We start from the raw sequence: 25000 nt of genomic DNA on the forward strand, positions 1-25000 counted from the left end.
TGTGTAAATATATATGTCTATATATATATATATATATATATATATATATATATATATAGTATATATATATATATATATATATCTAATAAAAAAGGAGCCCATAAAAACACCAAAATAGAGAAAAAGTACTATATTTCAGAGACTGCTGTCTCCCTCTTCAGGTAGATGAATGAGAAAAGTTCACAGAAAAGGTGGTATTTATACCAAGAGGTCCATCCACAAACAAGCCATTTTAAGTCACCCCACCCCGCTGATAATCTTCCTCTAATCTTCTTAAGGGTTGGTTGAATGAAGACGTTGTCGATCGTGTCCGAAATCCATCCTCCTTTTGAGATGTTCATACCTGCCTCTCTTTTATTAAGGCCGATTCCATCATTTGACTCTTGTACCGGCAGTTGCTGCTATAAATTACACGTGACAAACTTCCAGTTTATTCTCTGGTTATGTTCATTTATATGGTTGAAGATAGCCGAGTTCTGTTGTCCATACCTAACTGACCGTTTGTGTTGTATTAATCTCTGGGGAAGGGATTTACCTGTAAATCCGATGTAAGATTGGTCACAGTCCTGGCATGGGATTTCGTATACCCCAGAGTCCTTTGGAGATGTCTTTTGTTGGACGTTAATTCAGGGATTTGGCTAAGGTGTTTGGGTAAGTAAATACAAAAGGGTTCGATTTTCCGAGGGGGTTAGTTATTCTCTTAATCGTGTCCAGGTGGGGAATTATTATTTTATTGTTGGGTGTATCTCTGGTCTTGTCTTTAGGGGGTCGGTAGAAAATTACGTTAGCTTTGTGAATTGCTTTCTCAATTATATGGTCAGGATATTTTAAAGACGAAAGTTGCTTGCGAATTAGTTCAAATTCTTTTTCCAGGAATTCTAGGGAACAAATTCGTAAGGCTCTTAAGAACAAGTTACTAGCTACACCTATTTTGATAGAAATGTCATGATAGCTAAAGTAGTGAATGTATGAAAGTGAGAACGTTTGGTTTTCTGTATATGGTAAATTTGTATTCTGTCGTATCTCTGATTATTAAAACATCAAGAAAAGGAATTTTGTTGTCTGTTTCCCATTCAACTTTAAATTTGATGCTGGGCACTAATGTGTTTAATTTCGAGAGGAATTCATTGAAATTGCCCCACCTATTATCCCAAAATGTTAGGATATCATCCACGTATCTCATCCACAGCATGTTTTTGGGTTTTATTGCATTTATTACTGTAGTTTCAAAGTATTCCATGTACAGATTGGCTAGAACAGGACTTAAAGGACTACCCATACTACACCCGAATTTTTTGCTTGTAGAATGATTCCCCGAATGAAAATACGTTATTAGATGCACATAATTCAACTAGCTTTATTATTTTGTCAAGCGCCAATGGGAAATGATCTGAATAGGGGTATAACTTTTACCCTTAAAAATTGAAGAAGACGTCCTGTACTGGTACTTTAGTGAACAAGGAATCTACATCAAGGCTTAAAAGTTTTATGTTGTGAAGTGGTATATGTGCTTCTCTGAATTTGTGACAAAAAAAATCGTTCCGAATGTTTAATGTGACTGGGAGAAAAAGTGCCATAAAAAAAAGGGGAAAGGAGGCCAGCTAACCATTTAGAAATTTTGTAATTGAAAGCACCGGCACATGAAACGATGGGTCTGAATGGAAGATTGTCTTTGTGAGTTTTGGGAAGGCATAAAAATAGGGTAATTTAGGATTAATTACTTTAAATTTCTCTAATAGTTCAATACTCTTTTTGTCTTTGCCAATTAATCTTACTTTCCGAAAAAATTCTGTGGGAACGTTTTTGGAGGGGATTTTTCGTCAGTTTTTCGTATGTGTTTGTGTCGCTAAGGAGCTGGTTGATTTTGTCAAGGTAGAAGTCTTTGTCCATTATTACGATTTTGCCGTCTTTGTCGGATCTACTTATTATAACATCTAACTTTTTTAGCGAGTGGATGGCTATCATGAATCTGCGGGGAACAGGATATTTCTTATGTAAGTCAGTTAAAGCATTTAGTAACACTCCTTTTAAACATATCTCTTCACGGTTGTAGTTTTTATCAGATATGAATTTATCAAAAGCCACTATGAAGTCTAGGTTGTTTTTGCGGTCTGGCATAAGGGCAAAGGATAAGCCTAAATTTAAAACTAAATGTTGATTTACAGTAAGGGGGGTGTTGGATAAGTTTAAAACTTTGTCTTGTTGCTCAAGATTATTCCATGCACTATTGTCTATTAGGTTATTTAACTTGCGTAGAAGTCTGTTGGAAAAATGAGTCACGCTATTATAGGCAGCAATGTCGGAACAGAATGAAATCAGATACCTGTATATGTGGTCCGTAGTGAGGAGGCGAAGATTAGACTGGGTTCCATATATCACTCTGCGTAGTACGAAGATGTCGTTTTTTCGTATCGGTGATTCTTTCCTCCAGGAAAATCTTGTGTGAGAGAGGGAAGGGGTCCGATTGCAGAGTCCATCTCCCGAATCCGTACATTTTTGGTAGTACTTGTTCTTTGAGGCATTCTTCTAAAAGTGTTTTTGGTTTTTCAGCGGTGTAGTCTGATCAGTTCTTTTTCAAACTTGCGAAAAATTGGCTTGACTTCTGGAAGTGAGTGAAGAATCCTGGAAAGGCGGTTGAATTCCATAATGGGCTGAAAATGACTGGTAAAAATGTTCGTGTACAGAACATTTTTACCAGTCATTTTCATTTTCAGCCCATTATGGAATTCAACCGCCTTTCCAGGATTCTTCACTCACTTCCAGAAGTCAAGCCAATTTTTCGCAAGTTTGAAAAAGAACTGATCAGACTACACCGGCTTGAAAAAAAACCAAAAACACTTTTTAGAGAAGAATGCCTCAAAGAACAAGTACTACCAAAAATGTACGGATTCGGGAGATGGACTCTGCAATCGGACCCCTCCCTCTCTCACACAAGATTTTCCTGGAGGAAAGAATCACCGATACGAAAAACGACATCTTCGTACTACGCAGAGTGATATATGGAACCCAGTCTAATCTTCGCCTCCTCACTACGGACCACATATACAGGTATCTGATTTCATTCTGTTCCGACATTGCTGCCTATAATAGCGTGACTCATTCCAACAGACTTCTACGCAAGTTAAATAACCTAATAGACAATAGTGCATGGAATAATCTTGAGCAACAAGACAAAGTTTTAAACTTATCCAACACTTACTAGTAAATCAACATTTAGTTTTAAATTTAGGCTTATCCTTTGCCCTTATGCCAGACCGCAAAACAACCTAGACTTCATAGTGGCTTTGATAAATTCATATCTGATAAAAACTACAACCGTGAAGAGATATGTTTAAAAGGAGTGTTACTAAATGCTTTAAACTGACTTACATAAGAAATATCCTGTTCCCCGCAGATTCATGATAGCCATCCATCTCGCTAAAAAAGTTAGATGTAATAATAAGTAGATCCGACAAAGACGGCAAAATCGTAATAATGGACAAAGACTTCTACCTTGACAAAATCAACCAGCTCCTTAGCGACACAAACACATACGAAAAACTGACGAAAAATCCCCCCCCTCCAAAACGTTCCCACAGAATTTTTTCGGAAAGTAAGATTAATTGGCAAAGACAAAAAGAGTATTGAACTATTAGAGAAATTTAAAGTAATTAAATCCTAAATTACCCTATTTTTATGGCCTTCCCAAAACTCACAAAGACAATCTTCCATTCAGACCCATCGTTTCATGTGCCGGTGCTTTCAATTACAAAATTTCTAAATGGTTAGCTGGCCTCCTTTCCCCTTTTTTAGGCACTTTTTCTCCCAGTCACATTAAACATTCGGAAGATTTTTGTCACAAATTCAGAGAAGCACATATACCACTTCACAACATAAAACTTTTAAGCCTTGATGTAGATTCCTTGTTCACTAAAGTACCAGTACAGGACGTTCTTCAATTTTTAAGGGTAAAATTATCCCCCTATTCAGATCATTTCCCATTGGCGCTTGACAAAATAATAAAGCTAGTTGAATTATGTGCATCTAATAACGTATTTTCATTCGGGGAATCATTCTACAAGCAAAAATTCGGGTGTAGTATGGGTAGTCCTTTAAGTCCTGTTCTAGCCAATCTGTACATGGAATACTTTGAAACTACAGTAATAAATGCAATAAAACCCAAAAACATGCTGTGGATGAGATACGTGGATGATATCCTAACATTTTGGGATAATAGGTGGGCAATTTCAATGAATTCCTCTCGAAATTAAACACATTAGTGCCCAGCATCAAATTTAAAGTTGAATGGGAAAACAGACAACAAAATTCCTTTTCTTGATGTTTTAATAATCAGAGATACGACAGAATACAAATTTACCATATACAGAAAACCAACGTTCTCACTTTCATACATTCACTACTTTAGCTATCATGACATTTCTATCAAAATAGGTGTAGCTAGTAACTTGTTCTTAAGAGCCTTACGAATTTGTTCCTATGAATTCCTGGAAAAAGAATTTGAACTAATTCGCAAGCAACTTTCGTCTTTAAAATATCCTGACCATATAATTGAGAAAGCAATTCACAAAGCTAACGTAATTTTCTACCGACCCCCTAAAGACAAGACCAGAGATACACCCAACAATAAAATAATAATTCCCCACCTGGACACGATTAAGAGAATAACCAACCCCCTCGGAAAATCGAACCCTTTTGTATTTACTTACCCAAACACCTTAGCCAAATCCCTGATTAACGTCCAACAAAAGACATCTCCAAAGGACTCTGGGGTATACGAAATCCCATGCCAGGACTGTGACCAATCTTACATCGGATTTACAGGTAAATCCCTTCCCCAGAGATTAATACAACACAAACGGTCAGTTAGGTATGGACAACAGAACTCGGCTATCTTCAACCATATAAATGAACATAACCATAGAATAAACTGGAATTTGTCACGTGTAATTTATAGCAGCAACTGCCGGTACAAGAGTCAAATGATGGAATCGGCCTTAATAAAAGAGAGGCAGGTAATGAACATCTCAAAAGGAGGATGGATTTCGGACACGATCGACAACGTCTTCATTCAACCAACCCTTAAGAAGATTAGAGGAAGATTATCAGCGGGGCGTTGACTTAAAATGGCTTGTTTGTGGATGGACCTCTTGGTATAAATACCACCTTTTCTGTGAACTTTTCTCATTCATCTACCTGAAGAGGGAGGACAGCAGTCTCTGAAATATAGTACTTTTTCTCTATTTTGGTGTTTTTTATGGGCTCCTTTTATTAGATGGAAAACTCTGTTGTTTCTCAGAAAACAATTTTTTTTTACCAAGTCAATTATATATATATATAATATATATATATTATATCTGATATCTATACTGATATAATAATTATAATATATCTATATATATAATATAATATATAATAGATATATATAATATTATATATTATATTATATATATATCGCTAATATATATCTCTATATATCTATATATATATATATATATATATGATATATATATTTATATTATAAATATATATATATATATATATACTAATATATATATTAGATATATATATATATACCTATTATACATATATATATACATATATATAATATTATAAATATATAATATATACTACATAAACATATATATATATATATATATATATATATATATATATATATATATATATATTATATATAATAATCTATATATTATATATATATATATATATATGTATATATGTATGTATGTATATATATATATATATATATATATATATATATATATATATATATATATATATATATATATATATATGTGTATGTATATATATGTATATACATATGTATATATATATATATATATATATTATAATATATATATATATATATATATATATATAATTATAATGAACTGAGCAAATACACTTGCATAAATGTTTTTGGTTCATTAGCAAATACACTTGCATAAATGTTACAGAGGGGCTCCAGTGACGTCATAAATGGCCAAATGTGGGCCCTGCTGAAAACATTCTGAAAATTGTAAATGTATATATAGTATATATATATATATATAATATATATATATATATATATATATATATATATATATATATATAGAAAGATGTATGTTTATATTTCTGTGCCACATACACATTAGAAATATAATGAGCAATTTCATCCAAACTTGGTTTGCATATGTCTTAACATCTGGGAATGAATACTGTTTGTGTAATACATCACTGGCACCATAGAGAAGGGGGGCGGTGGGGGCTTGATGTAGGTGGTGGTGAGAAAGCGTGAAATGTAAGAATAACTAAAAACGATAGATATTAGTGTCTATTCCATAATTTTCGAAGTGGCTGGGATGAATGCTGACATTCCAAATGGTCTTTAAATATAACCTCAACCCCACCAGAAAGGGAGGGATGTGAGGAGTGGGAAGGTGGTGACATGTAAAAATTAACCGAAAACTACATATATTAAATTCTAATCCATATCTTTCTACTTCAATGAGATGAATAGTAACATTCCCATTTCCCTTTTGGTCAAAGAAAATCGCCCATAGGAAGGAAGGGGATGAGAAAGGGTGGGGAGGTGGTACCATGTAAATATAAACGAAACTACCGATATTATTTTCTACTCCAAAGTTAAGGAGGTCACGGAGATGAATGGTGACACTCCAAACACACTTCAAGTCCAAGTTCAGCCGTGCCAGGTCGTGGGCGAGAAGGGGTAGAAACTACAGATATTTGCATCTAATTATTAGTTTTTAAGGAGTATTAATACAGTTTCGGTCAAATTCTTATGTATAATTTTTTATACTTGCTTACATATATTTTTGAGATGATTCATATGAATAACTTACTCGAACCTTCCGCAAACAAAGGGTTACAGAGATTTTTGGTGATAAATATTGTTCCTTACTGTTATCCCAAAGATATGTTTATGCTGCCATGTTAGTCTTTCTTCCGATAGTATTTTGTTTTTTGTCAATGTATTGTTGGTAAAAATGCTTGATCATCCTTTGTTTTTGGTTATGAATTATGGGTACGGTAAAATTGCTGAAACCTGATTGATTGCTTTGTTTCAAGATTATCCAATTAACTGCAATTTTGGAAATCATCCTTCCTGCTAAAAAGTGCACATCAGTTGACTGCCTTGGATTCCGTTGTTCAGACGTACAGTAGCTATTTTATGTATTTTGAGGTTATTGGACATTTTCATGGACATTACAATGAAACTTCAGAAGCAGAGAATAGGTTTCTGCATGAAAATTCAGTGTTTCCTCTATTTAAGGTAAGGGAAGTGGTTAACCAAAATATGTATTTGCTTTCTAAAGGAGTTTTCCACAGTCGTAAGTGAGATAATGGGACGGGGGCTAAGTAAGGAGTGCCCAAACCCTAGGTTAGGTTAGGTGGGTGTGTTTAATTTAAACAGCTTCTCTTATTTTGCACATTTTCTCATAGGTTAGGTTAGGTGGGTGTGTTTAGGTCAGACAGCTTCTCTTATTTTATACATTTTCCCTTAGGTTAGGTTAGGTGGGTGTGTTTAGATTAGAGGGCTTCTCTTATTTTACTCTTTTTCTGTATTCCCCCACCCAAAAACCTCAATTTCCCACTGTGGAACCCCATTATTTTAGTTATTAAGGGGGCCCCTGTATCTCTAAATCTGATAATTTGTGGCAGAAATTAAGGTCAAATTCGTTGAAAACACACTGTAAGCTAGGGAAAATATATTTTTATAACAGAAATGTGAATTAGGCCGAAACTGTAATTCTACCTTTCGAAGTTCCTCATTTGAATAGTAACGCTCCCTTCCCTAAGTCTAAGTTCAGCCACAATATAAATGTTGAGCAAGACGTGGTGGGAATGTGGTGACGTGTAAAAATAATATAAAGCTGTTATTAATGTCTAATCTTTAGTTTTCGAGGTCGTTGATATGAATAGTGACACTCCTGATGCCCTTTAAGTCCAAGTTCATCCCTGAAAGAAATGATGGTAAAAAGGGGTGGGAAGCTGGCGACATGTGAAAATAACTGAAAACATCAGATATTAGTGTCTAATCCATAGTTTTTGTGGTTTCTGATGTCCTATTAGCTTAAATTCATCTCCAATAGAAAGGGCAGTGAGAATGGGTGGGGAAGGTAGTGATATGTAAATATAACCGAAAGCTACAGATGTTATTGTCTAATCCAAAGTTATCAAGGTCGCTGAGATGAACGGTGACACACCCAGTGCCCTTCAAGTCCAAATTCGGCCCTAATAGGAAGGGGATGAGAATAGTTGGAGAGGTAGTGACATGAACAAATAACCAAAAACTACAGATATTAGTGTCTAATCCATAGTTTTTTAGATTGCTCAGTTGAATAGTGACACTCCCAATATCCTTTAAGTCTAAGTTCAGCCCCAATAGGAATGTGGTGTGAAAAGAGGTGGGAAGGTGGTGAGATGTAAAAAAAATCAAAAGCTATAGTTATTAGCATCTTATCTCTAGTTTCTTAGGTCGCTGAAATTAATGGTGGCCCTCCTGATGCAATTCAAGTCCAAATTCAGCACTGATAGGAAAGATGGTGAGAAGGGGTGGGAAGTTGATGACACGTGGAAAAAAAAGTCAGATATAAGTGTCTAATCCTTAGCTTTGAAGTTTCTGAGATAAATATTGACACCGCCAACCCCCCTCAATGTCCTATTAGTTTAAATTCAGCTCCAGTAGGAAGATGGGTGAGAACTTGTGGGGAAGGTGGTGACATGTAAAAATAACTGAAAACTTGAAATATTAGCACCAAATCCATAGTTTGCGGGTTGCTGAGATGAACAGTGACACTCTTGATGCCCTCAAGTTCAAGTTAACCCCAGCAAGGAAGGGTGGGTAAAAAGGGTGGGAAGGGGTTGACATGTGAAATAATCTATATTGACCCATATTAGTGTCTCAACAATAATTTTTGAGGTCTCTAAGGTGAATAGTGACAGTCCCAATGCCCTTTAAGTCCATGATCATCAGTAATAGAAATGGGGTGAGAAGGGGTGGCAAGTAAAAAAAACTTACAGACATCAGTGTCTAATCCATAGTTTTCCAGGTTGTTGAGATGAATATTGACACTCCCATTGTCCCTTCCAAGTTCAGCCCAGATAAGAAGGGGGTTGGTTGAGAAGGGATGAGAGGAGGATGACATGTAAAAATAACTGAAAATAACAGATAATAGTGTCTAATCTATAGTTTTCAAGGTTGCTGAGATGAATAGTGACACTCCAAATCTCAGCATTTTTGACATTTTATATGTCACCCCTTCTTATCCCTCTTTCCCATCATGGCTGACCTTGGGCATAAAGGGCATCGCAAGTGTCACCATTCATCTCAGCGACCTCAAAAGCTATAGATGAGACAATATCTGTAGTTTTCAGTTAATTATATATGTCAACCCCTTCCAACCACACCCAATTTGGTGCCAGTGATGTCTTACAGCCTCAATATTATTTTCCAGATATTAATTCATATATATACTGAAATAAGGTATGATAAATTCATAGAGTTTATTTAGTTACTAAGTTTCTGGACAGAACCAGCCCTGTTTCAGGGAAGCCCTTCCACCCCAACCCTTTTGGTGCTAGTGTTGTCTTACATCTACAGTATTCTTTTCAAGATAGTACCTTGTATACCAAATTTGGTTGAATTTGTTCAATGCATTTCAGAGTTATGCATAAACGACAGGACAGTACAAATTTAGCAAAATCCTAAAGGCTAGATTAAGGATTTAAGAGCAGTATGGTCAAACACACTGGTCAAAGACAATTTAACTCGAAAAACAATACACTTTGTATTAGTAGCATGAAATTTCCAAAAGTGCTTAAGCAATGAGTAAGAAACGAACATAAGATATAAATATAGCGTGCATGAGATAAAGAGAGGAAAAAATAATAGCTAAAAACATGTGGGATTAATTATTTAGTAGTTAATTCATTTATTTTAAGGTCCTTCACGAATATTTTACAACTGTATGGGTCCAAATGGTGCAATCCCAGATTAAGAATTAGGTTTTTTTATCAGTGATTTGTATAATTGCTTATTCCAGTAAATTTCTTGAAATATAATCACTATACCTAGCAATTACAGAGATATCGCCCCAATTTATACAATGAGATTTTCTGCTCAGATGGATAAATAGTGCACTTGAAGTCTGGGCTTTTCTAACTGAATACATATGCTACCTATTTCGTACATCTAAATCTTTGCTTGATTGACGGACACTAATCTTTCTACATACCTGGTTATTACACTTACTAATCATAGACTTCAAAATTTACCTGACACACAGACTGAAACTTAATCTGTCATAAAAAATCAGACCGAATACTCTAAAGGTATCAGTGATTTCTTAAAAAGGTTATTAGCAATGTAAGGTATCAACATTTAAACAAAAAACCGAAGGAACAAAACATATTGCTATGATTCATTTAAAGATAATTGTATCACTGGGGGTCAGTTAATGAAGTACTACTGTAAAAACTTTAAATATAAACATTTAATATTAACATTTTGAATTTACAGTGTTGCGAAAAAAATTACATCATCAAAAATTTTCCTATGTGAAAGAAAATTAAACAAATAATTGAAATGATATACAATATACAATGACACAAAACATAAAAAAAAATTAACTTAACTGATCAGTTTTATAAACATAAATGTTCACAACAGATGAATTGATCTAAACTGCCAAACCACCCCCTCTCCCACAACAAATCAAATTGAACAATGTATAAAAAATTAAAGTATCCCATGGAATGAATGGTAAAAAAATTATATTTTCCACAAGCTGCAGCTACTCTTCAGAAAATACACATTTTTCTATATATGTAGGAGCCGTTACTGGATACACACTAGTTATTAGTGTCTTTATAAATTTTACAAGTGATCACGAACAACAATTTAAGTTACTTTAAAATTACACAAAACTGGATCCTAAGAGAGAGAGAGAGAGAGAGAGAGAGAGAGAGAGAGAGAGAGCCGACAGAAAAGGCCTTTGGAATAAGGATGTCAAATTTACTTTTTCTAGTCAAACACAAATCCGTATAGAACATTCTAGCATTACTGGATATCATCATTACTGATACAAAACGAATTGGGTATGTATCAAAATCGCTTTGGGTTCTAACAGTGGAAAGTTCAAGAAATTATCTAATGATAATAGAAGAGTGGGCAAAAAGATGGCAAATGCCTTTTAGCTTGGATAAGCGTAAAGTGTTACAAATAGGAACAAACAAACCTCATGCCATCTACATGCTGCTTGGGAATGATGACATAAATAGCGTAGAACAAGAAGGGGACTTTAGTGTTATTACCAAGGTTTTGAAATCCACAAAACAATGCATAAGATCTGAAAAGAAGGCATAGAAACTAGCGGGATACATACAGAGGCAGTTCAAATACAGAAAGAAGGAAACGGTGCTGCCGTTCTACACATCAATAATTAGACCTCATCTTGAATATGCTTTAAAGTTTTGGTCATCAACTCTAAGAAAGGACATAAATAGATTAGAAGGGGTACAAGCAAGAGCCACAAAGTTAATTCCATCTATCTGGCAAATATGGCTTAGAAACACGACGATCACGAGAACTAACAGAAACATTCATAATACTGAAAGGCACACCATAAGTAAACAGTAACATATTTACGTTAAACGAAAACCAGACAAGAAATACTGAATGGAAACTTCTTTACATACAAGCTATGTGACACATGGAAAACTATCACCAGAGGTTGGACACAGCAACAGTATGGAAGAGTTTAAAAAAAAAAACTAGACAAAATCACTGGGGCACTGTGAATGAACAGCAAAATCTACTCCTAGAGATAAGGGAGCACACCGATGTCCCCTCGGATGGACTAACAAGTCTTTGAGACATCTTCATTCTTGTAACTCCTTATAACAGGACGTGTTCACAAGCTAGATGATGTAACTCGCGCGCTTTTGGGCAAGTTTCCAGCCACCCCCGTGATTTAAGACAGAACGGTGTATGTTCATAGAAACCTACGGGGTCTCTCTGCAGGATGATGTAAAATGTCGTAATACTCGCCCCCTCCACCCAACACACACAAAGTGCTTACTTGATTAATCGCTCGAACAATAAGAACAGATATATTCATTTTTAATACAAATAGACGAATGACCACATGACTGCCCAGAATGACGTAAACTCCCATATATATTACATTATTAAGTTCTTATGAAATCTAACCAGATATTTACAAACTAATATTATTTTACATTATTATATGATAATAGCAATCAGAAAAACAAAGCTTTTTAATATTGTACAGCCAGCGACAAAACCAGCGTCGCCCCGCCAAACCTGGCTTGAAGCGATCATGCCCGTCTTGCCCTGAAAGATGGCCCACGTTCAAACAATCAGTACAGTACATAGTTAGAATGGTTCGAATGGGAGGAGGAGAGAAATTACTGTAATCAGGCAAGGAAATGCAATAATGAATGGAATATATTTGGACAAAGAGACAAGAAAAGAGAAGAGAGAGAGAGAGAGAGAGAGAGAGAGAGAGAGAGGGAGAGAGAGAGAGTATGAGGATCGGTAACGAAAGAAATGCATACAGTGAACAGAGAGAGAGAGAGAGAGAGAGAGAGAGAGACTGAGCTTTTATTCCTGTTTAAGGCTGGTTTACACCTACGCACTTTCGTGGTACTGGCTGTTACGGCGTGGGACCGCAAGAAACCGTTACAAACCGCACTATAAATGCACCAAAAGCGCGCCACCTTGCTGGCGGGGGCAGGCAAAGACCGTTAAAGCCGCGCTACGCCGCCCGGATTTTAAATCATTTCAAATTTTTGCACGGCGTCTAGCGGGTTGATGAAGTCGCACGAAGCCACATGCGGTGTGGCGCGGCCCCGCAACAAAAGAGGTAAGAACCCACACAGTGCCGTGCCACACCGCACCCGGCGCAGTGCATTGCACGTGAGGTGCCCTTATGGCGCCTTCATACATGATTAATAAATGGTGCGCACACGTTGCGGGGCGTGCGGCGTGCGTGCAGCGTGTTATGGCATCTCCCTAGGTAGATTTTTTATTTATTTTTTTTTTTAGGTGAACCTCAATACTTTTTTTTTCTTTTATTAAGAAATATTACTTTACAAGATTATATTTTACAATTTTGTATGTACATTATAAGATCCATGTATAATATAAAAATTATTACAATTTATTACTTATCTTAAATAATGTTTTTAAAACTAGAAAAGATACTGATTCGTGAAAATTTTGTTAACATTAGACTTAAATCCTATAATATTTATGTTAAATATTATACTTTTTTTTTCTTTTATTAAGAAATATTACTTTACAAGATTATATTTTACAATTTTGTATGTACATTATAAGATCTATGTATAATATAAAAATATTACAATTTATTATTTATCTAAATATGTTTTTAAATTAGAAAGATACTGATTCGTGAAAATTTTGTTAACATTAGACTTAAATCCTATAATATTTACGTTAAATATATTTAACAGTCTATTCTTTATACATTTAATAATTTGCTGGTCAGTATTCCCAAATATCTTGCCATCCATATACTTGACATAAAATCTGCTATTGTTACCATTGCTGTATTTTCATCCTTTTTTGAGTTTGCTTCAAAATCTAGTTTTAAAATCCTTAACCTGCTATTAGTTTTTAATTTACAACATTTTCTAAGCAATTCAACAAATTCTTAACCAAAGGACAGAAATATACCATATGCATATTTGTTTCTATGCATCCACAACCGCATTCCTTACCATCTTTTATTTTCATCATGGCTAGCCTATCATTTGTACTTAATAATTAATGAACATACTTAAACAAAATTTTTCTACTTTTATTTTTTATATACTTATTATTTACATGTTCCCAAATTAGTTTTTTTTTTAATATTTGGAACATATTCACTGTTTTTCATTAAATGTTCATATACCACTTCCGTTTTTATATGTGGATAAGAAGTCTTCTTATCAGCACTTCATAATATATTTATCATACTTTCATAAAAACTAGGTGTAAAAATAGTGCAATCCTGATGTTGGCATTTCTTTTCTATAAGGTAGGTTGCTCTGACTTTACAATAATAAATAATCATTTGGTAACCAAAACAACGATTTTTTAAACATTTTAGAAATGTACTAAACATGATTGACTTTGCTTTACACTGAATATCAATAATTCCACAACCACCTCTTAATTTTGACAAAAACATAGGTTGATTGGATGGAAGGTTGCCGCGCATTCTGTGGTGGATAAAACGGGCCGGACAGATCACAGGGGCATAATTCGCGCTCTGACAGCCAGCCTGTCGACAATGTATAAATAAATAGAACTTTATTTTCTTAATAATAAATGATTTTTTAGTTATTTTCTTAATATTAAATGATTTTGTACATTTTATATCCTTCGTAATGTTTCTTTTTGTAATAAACATGTTGAAATACTGACTTGCATTTACATTTTCCTTATTGATGCTTAATTTATATGTCATGACAATATATATCATGACATGATTGGGTGAAATGAAATTGAAAAATAAAAAAGCATGGCCATAAAGAATAATAACATGAAGAAATATAACATGAAATCTAACAAGAAATATGATATATGAAATATGAAACAAGTAGAACTCGGAAAATAACTTGAACTATAAAATGAAATGTAACATGAAATAAATATGGCCATCAAATGATATAATAACATACAAGGTAAAGAACAATAATATAATATTGAGAACATGATCAAATGAACATGTACACATACAAATATGATAATGAAGCAATAATTAACATTGACTGGACATAGTTATTAACAGGGAAACAATGAAAAATCAGTAACAGTCTAAAGATATATTGACCTCAGTTGATAATATATGATATTTGCAGTTGAAAATGTTATAGTATAAACCAAGTCCCAATTTCACTTTCTTACACTATACTTTTCATGTTCATTTTCTTACAGTCTGTGCTTTTCATGTTCATTTTCTTACATTCTATGCTTTTCATGTTCATTTTCTTACCCTCTATGCTTTTCATGTTCATTTTCTTACATTCTATGCCTTTCATGTTCATTTTCTTACATTCTATGCTTTTCATGTTCATTTTCTTACTGCCTATGCTTTTCATGTTCATTTTCTTACTTTCTATGCTTTTCATGTTCATTTTCTTACTTTCTATGCTTTACATGTCCATCATTTGCTTCTCGTTTATCTCATTATCATGAATTATGTTATTATTACTCCACAACAACACTGCAACCCACCCGCAACACACCGCTACACGGAGTAACAAAGCCGCAAGAGTGCGTGGCCTGGCATAGCAACAATGACCATATCACCGCGCCAACTCCGTAACACTCCGCTAGGCACCGCAGGAACACGCCGTGAGGTGCCCGTAACCCATCGCCCGGGTCCGCCCCACGCTGCCCAATAACGGTAATTTTTTCTCCCCACCGCGTCAATTTTGTAACAGTTTCTTGCGGTCCCACGCCGTAACAGCCCGCAACACGAAAGTGCGTAGGTGTAAACCTACCTTTAGTTATTAATCTAATGGGTGTATTTGAGACCTTCTGCTTTAAGAAATGTTATCGTATATATTTTGGAAAATAATTATTATGAAATCTTATCACATCGTATTGTCGTAAATCGTTATATTTTCTATATAAAAAAGGGCCTTAAATATTATTGGAACTGACAATTATTATTAAAATTATTCAGACGGAAATATCCTTTTTCATTTTCTATAGCAGCTCTCTCTCTCTCTCTCTCTCTCTCTCTCTCTCTCTCTCTCTCTGCACGTTTGACGGCAATGATGCCTCACTGCTGGGGTGTCATCACAGGGCCAAATCAAATCATTGCAGAAGGGTTTTGTTTAACCAGCAATGAGCGCCTTCCCTCTGCTCGTTGGCACTGCTCACCATAACAACACTTACTGGAATTCCTTGAAACAGGTTTCCATTTGTAGTTCGTCTTCCGGAGGATCCCTTAAATGAACATTTACAATTTCACCTTGCACAAAATCGGTTTATTGATGATCTTCTAACAGCTTCTTTCTCATTTTGCTTGATTTTCTTTTGTCTCTTAGGAAATCAGAGTTTTTCTTTTTCTATCGATGTTCTTGCTATCCTTCCGTTTGACTTTCCTCCAGCTCCTCTCATTTCCGCTTCCAGGACTCCTTCGTATATCAAGTCTTTCTTTTTTTCTCGTCTCCTTGTATCTCTTCTCTACAGACCTTCATGCATCATGTTTCTGCTTTCTCTTAGGCTTTCTGTCAGACCCTCCTCCTCCATTTCAGTATCTACAACTAATGCCATCTGAATTTCTTCTTAGTACCTATAGGAACGTTCTTTTATACCTCTTGCCTCCCTGGAGCCTCCTGTCCTCTGTCTTTTCTAAGTGAGCAGTTATGCCGTGTTTGGCATTCTCAGGATTCTTTTTTAACTCCTCCAGAAGTATTTCGTCCTGCACCTGCAAAAGTAGCCTATCTCTTCCATCTGCTTCAGAAATTTTTCTTAACTCTCTCTCTCTCTCTCTCTCTCTCCTTGCGCTTTTAACGGCATGATGCCTCACTGCTGGGGTGTCATCACAGGGCCAAATCATTGTAGAGGGGTTTTGTTTAGCCAGCAATGAGCGCCTTCCCTTTGCTCATTGGCACTGCTCACCAAAAAAATACTGTAGCTCTTGAAGTTTTGAATCGTTCCAACTCTGAATTTATAAATATTCAGAATTTCTGAATATATATAATTTAGAATTTCCTTACATGGTGTTAATGCTCCAACTCTGAATTTATATATATTGAGAATTTCTGAATATATATAAATTTAGAATTTCCTGACATGGTGTTATCGCTCCAACTCTGAATTTATATATATTGAGAACTTCTGAATATATATAAATTTAGAATTTCCTTACATGGTGCTAATTCTCCAACTCTTAATTTATATATATTGAGAATTTCTGAATATATATAAATTTAGAATTTCCTGACATGGTGTTATCGCTCCAACTCTGAATTTATATATATTGAGAATTTCTGAGTATATGTATATTTAGAATTTCCTGACAGTCATGGTGTTATCGCTCAAACTCTGAATTTATATATATTGTGAATTTCAGAATATATATAAATTTAGAGTTTCCTGACATGGTGTTACATGCCTTTCAACTTCCTTTTGAAGAATAACTTGTTTCTGGACGGTCCTCTGACAGCTTGTACTATGTTGTTTTCACATTTTGGAGGTTCCATATATGTACCAGACATTTGGTTTCCTCCAAAAACTGGGTTTTTATTCCTGGTTGTATTTAATGGCAGACTCTCTCGTAGAGAATGAGTAAAAGAGCATGAAGCGGAAGGTTGGTTTGAGAATCTGCCGGAGGCTTCGACTCGTCTCTTCTCGATTTCGAAGTCTTCCTCCTTCCTTGGAGACAGACGGAGACAAGGTGTTCGTTCGTTCGTCCTCTTCCATGTGTGTCTTGAAAGGCGCTTTCCCGTTGGGATTCTTGAGGACTTAGGATGCCTTTCATCCTCTTGAGTTCCGCCACCTTAAGGTCATACTGGAGTCGACCCTTTTCCTTCGTGAGGTCTTCCACTTCCTTCAGCAGGCGCTAGAATCCTCTCGGATTCGCGCTGCCTCGGTCGCGTCATTTTGTTCCTGGATGAGCCTCGCCATCCGCGATGCTTATTCAGTCCTGAGCTGCTGGCCTCCTCCTCCTGTCGTAGGAGTTTCTCAGACTTTTGAAGCTGGCAGTTTGCCTTTGATAAATGCACTGACAGATCCCTCACATAATGCATCGATTTTTAGCCCAGTTTCCTTTGTGTTGCTCTTCATCTGGTGATTTTCTTCTGTGATCTTGAGGATCTTGTTTTCCAGCTGTTGTTTCTCCCTATTTATCGTTTTCCTTCAGAAACAACGTTTCAGCCTCGAGCGAGTGGTCCCTCTCTCGCCAGGCCTGCTGTTGCTACACCTCATGAGTGATCTGTCCAACGCCTTCATAGTAGTCGACCTCTGCTGCAACTAACGATTTATTATGTCAAGTTCACCTGCTGGATGGTGTCGCGTAATGCTTCAATTCTCTCGTTCAGTTCCTTTTCCTTGGGCTCTTCAGCTTCATCCTCAGAGATCTACATCCTCACCAGTGAATAGGCCGCTACAGCAAACAAGATGACTATTCCTGAGTCAGACTTCTCCCCCTAAATCGCTGGACATGTGGACAACAACGTCCGAACAACAGCTGCTGCCGACTCCAGGCAAGGCCATATTTTCTTCAAACTGGAATCCATATCTACAGAGGCCATACCCAGTTCTTACACACAGTCCTCTTTCTCGATTCTTCATTGAGTTGCTATTTATCACGAGAGATATTTCGATTTGTCAAAATATATCAGGAAGTATTTTGAAAGATTTGGAAAATGTCTTGGATCTCTTGGTGTTATAGATTGCTAAAATAATCTCTCTCTCTCTCTCTCTCTCTCTCTCTCTCTCTCTCTCTCTCTCTCTCTCTCTCTCTCTCTCTCTCTCATATCCTGCCCCAAAAGTCGGATATTCTTCAATTTTTCCTTCATTTATGTTTAAGGCTTTGCATTGACAAGCGTAATCTTAGAGTATTAAGGAATAGAGAGAGAGAGAGAGAGAGAGAGAGAGAGAGAGAGAGAGAGAGAGAGAGAGAGAGAGATTGTATTTTAGCGCAGAAAACAGTGTAGTGGTATATATGTGAAATCACTCAGTTTAGACCAGGAAATCTAGTGTTTTTATTAGCACTTTTGTTCGTGTATAATGCATTCAGTAAGGATTTTTTTATTATTCTCTCCATATATATTATATATATGTATATATATTATATATATTATATATATATTATATATATATATATATATATATATACTATATATATTATATATATATATATATATATATATATATATATATATATATATACATATATGATATATATAGAGATATATATATATATATATATATATCTATATATATATATATTACACAACTTATCAGAGAGAGAGAGAGAGAGAGAGAGAGAGTGTGTGTGTCTGCGGTATTTTTCTTTGAGTCTATCATAATGCACAAAGTAGGCTATGCTTAAGATTAGAAGAGGATTGATTTGATTTGTAATATTTTTTGAAGTCCAGAAAAGGAATGAGTTTGTCATATTCTATGTCATGTAATACTTATAGCAAAAAAATATTCACGTACAAACAAGGGTTGAATTTGTGATATTTGTTAAACATATAATTATAAAAAAAATAGAATACCATTTCTCGGTATTACTAAAATATAATGAAATTCTATTTCAGAATCTTTACTCTCTCTCTCTTTTGTCCTTCTACAAAGAAACAGGAAAAATCTGAGTATGTTTTGTAACTCATAAGACTTCACTATACCCCCTCCAACCCCCTTATGGAGTTTCGTAATTTATGAAGGGCTCCTAATTGATTGCTACAATATGTGTGATCCACAGTTTGGCTTTTTATCCCTTCTGCAGTTTCTAACCCAACTAAGGTAGTAAGTAGTCTTGCTCTTTGTTCTTGTTAGGAAATCTTAAACACAAAATTCACAAAAGTCATTTCTGACTCTCACATGTCACATTTATTAACGACAGGCTTCCTGCACTGACCTGCAGACTTGTCTAAGGTACATTTGGGGCTACTCACAGACCTTAAAAGAGAAACTATTTGTTTAATTACAGTATAAATTTAATTATAATCTGCATGAATTCATATTTATACAGTGTGATTCAAGGGAAAGGACACTGAAAGTACTTTACAGAACTAAATCAGGGTATCTGAACCATGACATAAAAGCTATTTGAACATCTTCAAGTACAATTATTACCAGGAGGTATATATAAAGCGAAGTAATAATCCATAGTTATACAGACCTATAATTCAATGTGCTTATTTACATTGTACAGTCAAAGGCAGGCTAGCTTGGAAGAATTACTTAACTTTCATAACTACCCAAGACTTGAGCTGTGGAGAGGGACAGATGAAAATAATAAACTATTGCTAAGCTAAGGTTAGGCTATGGTAGGCTACCTTTAGTTATTTGTTGATCAACCCTGGTAGACTAGCTAGTTGGTAAAGTTTACTTGCAGACCAGCTAGTTTGTTAAGTTTCCTTGTGACCCAGCTAGTTTGATAATTTACTTGTATATGAGCTATTTGGTACAGTTTACATTTAAAACTACGGTATAATGTAGTATGAATTTGAAGTATTCTTTTAGGCTAAAAATGATAATGGTAAAATTGAAGAATACCTTACTACCTTTTAGTGTTCTGGTAGATTAACTTCAGCTGATACATGGGGTTTAAGAAATTATTGATAACATGGTAAATAACAGCAAAACATTTCATTAAGACTTAAAACTGTAGCAGGCCTAGGGCCAGGCCTCAAGATACAATGTATACAAAGACCTGAATGAAAGACTAGAAACAAAGTCCTAAACTATAGTAATTGGGATGATAAAATGAAGAATTTAAATTTTATTGTCTATAACAATAATATTTTTAATGAATAAGTCGCATTCTAATTTTTCTAATTATTGCTTTTGGTTATAAACTGTGCACTTTACAGTTCCATTTTCAAGTGTCTATCTTGAAATAAACTATGGCATTTTTATCTTGTTTTCTTTGTCATCCACATCATTGTTAACTATTATCAATCAAATGCAGTCACATTTAATGTATTTTTAAATATGTCAATGGACAGCAATATTCCCATTGATGATATTCCTAGATGGGCAATTTTCCCAGAGGTAGTTTTCCTAGTGGCAATAGTCCTAGTGACGTGTATGTATGTTATGATATGTTAATCTATATTATATATATATATATATATTATAATCTAATTATATAATTTAAAAATAATAATATACTTATATATATTAATATAAAAATATTATATATAATTTTTATATATATTTTTATATATATGATATATATATATTATATATATGTATATATATCTATATATATATTATATATACTATTATACATATATATTATATATATATATATATATATATATATATATATGTATATATGTTATATATAAATTATTATATTTATCAACTGAAAATTCCCTTACAGTTAACACATGAAAATATATTAATTCTCAGGTAGAGCGAATTAGATATTAAAGGACATTTGTAGCTTAATACACACACACACACACACACACACACACACACACACAGTGAAGCGCCGAATCCACAACAACGAATCCCTGGCCGCGACAGGGATTTGTAGGTGAGAGGCGGCGTTAACTCATATCCTCTCGTGGTAGCTGCGTGATTAAAGGCACTTCATTGTACGTCCTGATTTCTGGGTTCCAAGGTTCGCGCCCGGGAGCCGATGAAATTATTATCACCTTATATATTACATATAGCTAAGACGTGACCAATCTGCCCAGGTCTAAAGACTGTCACCGAATAATTTGAGACACTAAATGCAATGTTAATAGTATACAGTTTTACAACACCTACATCCTTTATACCCTACCATCATTATATTAATGCATCGATGCACACATTCACTGCATTTCATTTCACATAATTTACTTTCACCAAGAGTTTCAGAAACAATGTAATAAATATGTTAAAATATGAGAAATATAGCAAATTAAAATACTTTCTATAAGTAGTCTAGATGGTTGCGAGGGGAGGAGCCAAGTCGCCCATCACACTCAACTACTGGTAATTCAACTAAGTTATGCCATAAATACAAATCCTGTAGAGCTAGATTAGCACATCCAGTGATGTGTTCTTAGCATAAATTAATTAATAAAATAATACCTTTGCAAAATTTATGCTTTGATGACTCACACAACCCACGGCTATAAAACCTGGTGTGTAACATCTTTGTGACTAGATTCGTATATTATTGGTAATACAGGTAATTATAGTCCAGTCAATCTAGAGCAAGAATAGATGCAGCCAAGCACAGGTTGGTAGAGTAGGGATTTACGGTTTCGTAATCCTTGGCCACATCCAAATAACAGGAAACCATGCCTGACGCTGCAGGACACTGCCTTTATTTTTAATGGTAAAGCTTGTGTGCAGGCTGACAGATTGGCAATAGGAAGTCCCCTTGGCCCGGTGCTGGCTAATATTTTTATGTGTGAGTTAGAGGAGTGGTTGCTGGACAATTGGCCTCCGGCTTATCACCCGTTATTTTACTGTCGTTATGTCGACGAGACTTATCTTATTTAAAGATAAATATAGAGCCGACTTATTTTTACACTATGCTAATCTGGCCCACCCGAATATAAAATTCACAATTGATTACGAGAAAGATAACAAACTTGCTTTTTTTGATATAGAAGTGTCTCGTAATAATTAAGGATTTTACGCGTAAACAACAGAGGTGCCTTCGTGTTTTGTTTTTGTTTTTTTAGTCATTCGTCTCTCTTCCTCTACTGGAAATGGTACTTGAGTTTAGTTGGTGCTCTTTTAATTTGCTTTATGTATTGTAATTGTGTTTTTTAGATGAGTAATTATTATAATTTTATTTTATTATTAAAATTTTCACCTTGAAAATGTGCTGGTCCCTGAAGCGTTGCTTTGAATAAACGCCCATATGAAACCGGTCTCCATTTAAACCCTTACCGCTACTATATATATACGTATTCATATACATATACATATACATATACATAAGTCTATCACATTACCGTGATTCATATACATATATCGAACTACAAATGTCCTTTAATATCCAATTCGCTTAATAAATTCCCCCTCGGTTAAGCATATATGAAAATATATTAATTCCGAAGTAGAGCCAATTGGATATTAAAGGACATTTGTAGTTCGATATATATACATATACATACACACACACACACACACACACACACATATATATATATATATATATATATATATATATATATATATATATATATATATAATTTTTTCTTTCCCCTTTTCTTTTCAGGGATATATGATATCCTTTGAAGTTTGCATACCTTTTCATGAAATATATATATGTTATGGGTGTCAAAATGACTCCATTTAACTAGAAGGAGATAACTTCTATCTGATTGCGTGACCTACCTTTGTTGATTTTCATCGCCTGCCTTCCCTGTAGCTGCTTGAAAGTAAATCGTTGAATCTCTGGGGAATTGCAACTCTCGCTATTTAAAAATATAGCCTTTATTTCCCAAAATAACTATCATGAAAAATTAGTTAAAGGAATCCCAAAAAGATAATTAAAACACTATTAATCTTCTACGTAATCATATTGGATACAATGAATTAAAGAATCCAAAAAATCATTAAAGCACCATTACTGCATATGTGTTTGTGCGTGTTTGCTACTGTGCCCCATGTGTAAACCATTTTAAATAATTAGAATGTAAGTCATATACTGTGATGTAAACTTATAAGTACTGATAATTATGTTTGCGTTGATGGTTCGACTGACAGTTCAGCTTCTTCATGTGTACTTGCGGATACCGAGCTTAGGTATATAGGGAAGTGTTGTTGCCAAATCACCCGATAATCACGGTCTAGGTATTTTAAGTCTGACGACGCGCAGGAAAGACTTTTTTTTTCTTTTCTTTTTCCTTGTGAGCCAGGTTTATAGACATAAGTTTAGCCATCAATGAAAAAAAATAACTGAAACTTTTTCTGTAGAAGAAAGGCTAGCCGTATTAGCTTGTGATGAAATGAAAATCGCAAAACACTGGAATTATGATAAAGGAATATATATAGATTAAATAAACCTTATGGAAAAGTTCAGGTTATCATACTGATCGAGGGGTCTGACTACTAAATGGAGACCACCCATCTTTTATGATTTTGACAAATCATGTGTTCATGAAATGGTGATAGGAATGACTGTGGAAGTACAGAATGCAGGCTATCCTGCCATTGCATATTATATTCTTGATCTAGTGGCGGACAACAATAAATCAAGGCATCTTTTGGGATAGACTCAATAAAATTAAAGCAAATTGCCCCCAAAAAAGAGAAAACCATGTCATGATAGGGAAATATTCATATTTCCCGATGCCCTACATATCATCGAACTGACAAAAAATCTTTTTGTAAATAAGAGGTTTTGTTTTGAGGATTGAATACTGATTTCGAATTCTTGTATGAGGGAAATGTTAAGTAAGACATTCACGGAATGTGGTGTATCTAGCTCACAAGATTAGTGGAATTCGTATAAACTTGAAAAAGCTGAACTTCAGCGTTTGAAATATATTAAGTCTATTGTATGGAAGCAGTATCTGCAAGGTTACTGTGGAATTTATCTCTATGATAAATGACGTGTCACTTATGAGTGGGTCTATATGAGATGTTAATAAAAAAAACTGTAATGTAGAGTATGTATTAACATGATAATTGAATCAGGACCCACTATGAAATTTTTTTAGGTGTTGCAGGCAGATGAGTTTACCGCATGATCACCCGGATGCTGTTAACCATAAATATAGAATTAGAAAGCTGCTTCTCGGTAAGAACGTTGCACTAATCAACGATAAAACCAAGGTAATTAAAAAGCTGAGTTTGTGCCGATGAAATGCATCAAGCAAAGCCAAATCCTATAATAAGCGTAAACTTCCGTTAGAAATTTGCATAAACAGCAACATAAAATAGACTTGAATCTAGAATTTTAGAACAACAATACAGACAACACCCCGGAAGATATGGCCAGTTTTTCAGCTGATCCAAATAATTCGAAGTCAATATCTGATGAAACAGAACAAGAATCTTTGCAATATATAACTAGGTGGCTTCATTGTTAAAAAAAAAAAAAAAAAAAAAAAAAGTTCAGTGCGGTATCCTCATTTAGGTCAAAAGATGACTGACACTCAAAGTGACTGAAGGTTCTGGATCAATAAAATTAACAAGTGTCAACTCAATAAGGCGTCTGAACATTTTTTTTTTTTTTTTTTTTTTTTTTTGCAATTTAACCTTATGAAAGATGTATCCAAATCCACTCAC

Source organism: Macrobrachium nipponense, chromosome 11, assembly GCF_015104395.2.
Source record: "Macrobrachium nipponense isolate FS-2020 chromosome 11, ASM1510439v2, whole genome shotgun sequence".
In the NCBI taxonomy this organism is placed as follows: domain Eukaryota; kingdom Metazoa; phylum Arthropoda; class Malacostraca; order Decapoda; family Palaemonidae; genus Macrobrachium; species Macrobrachium nipponense.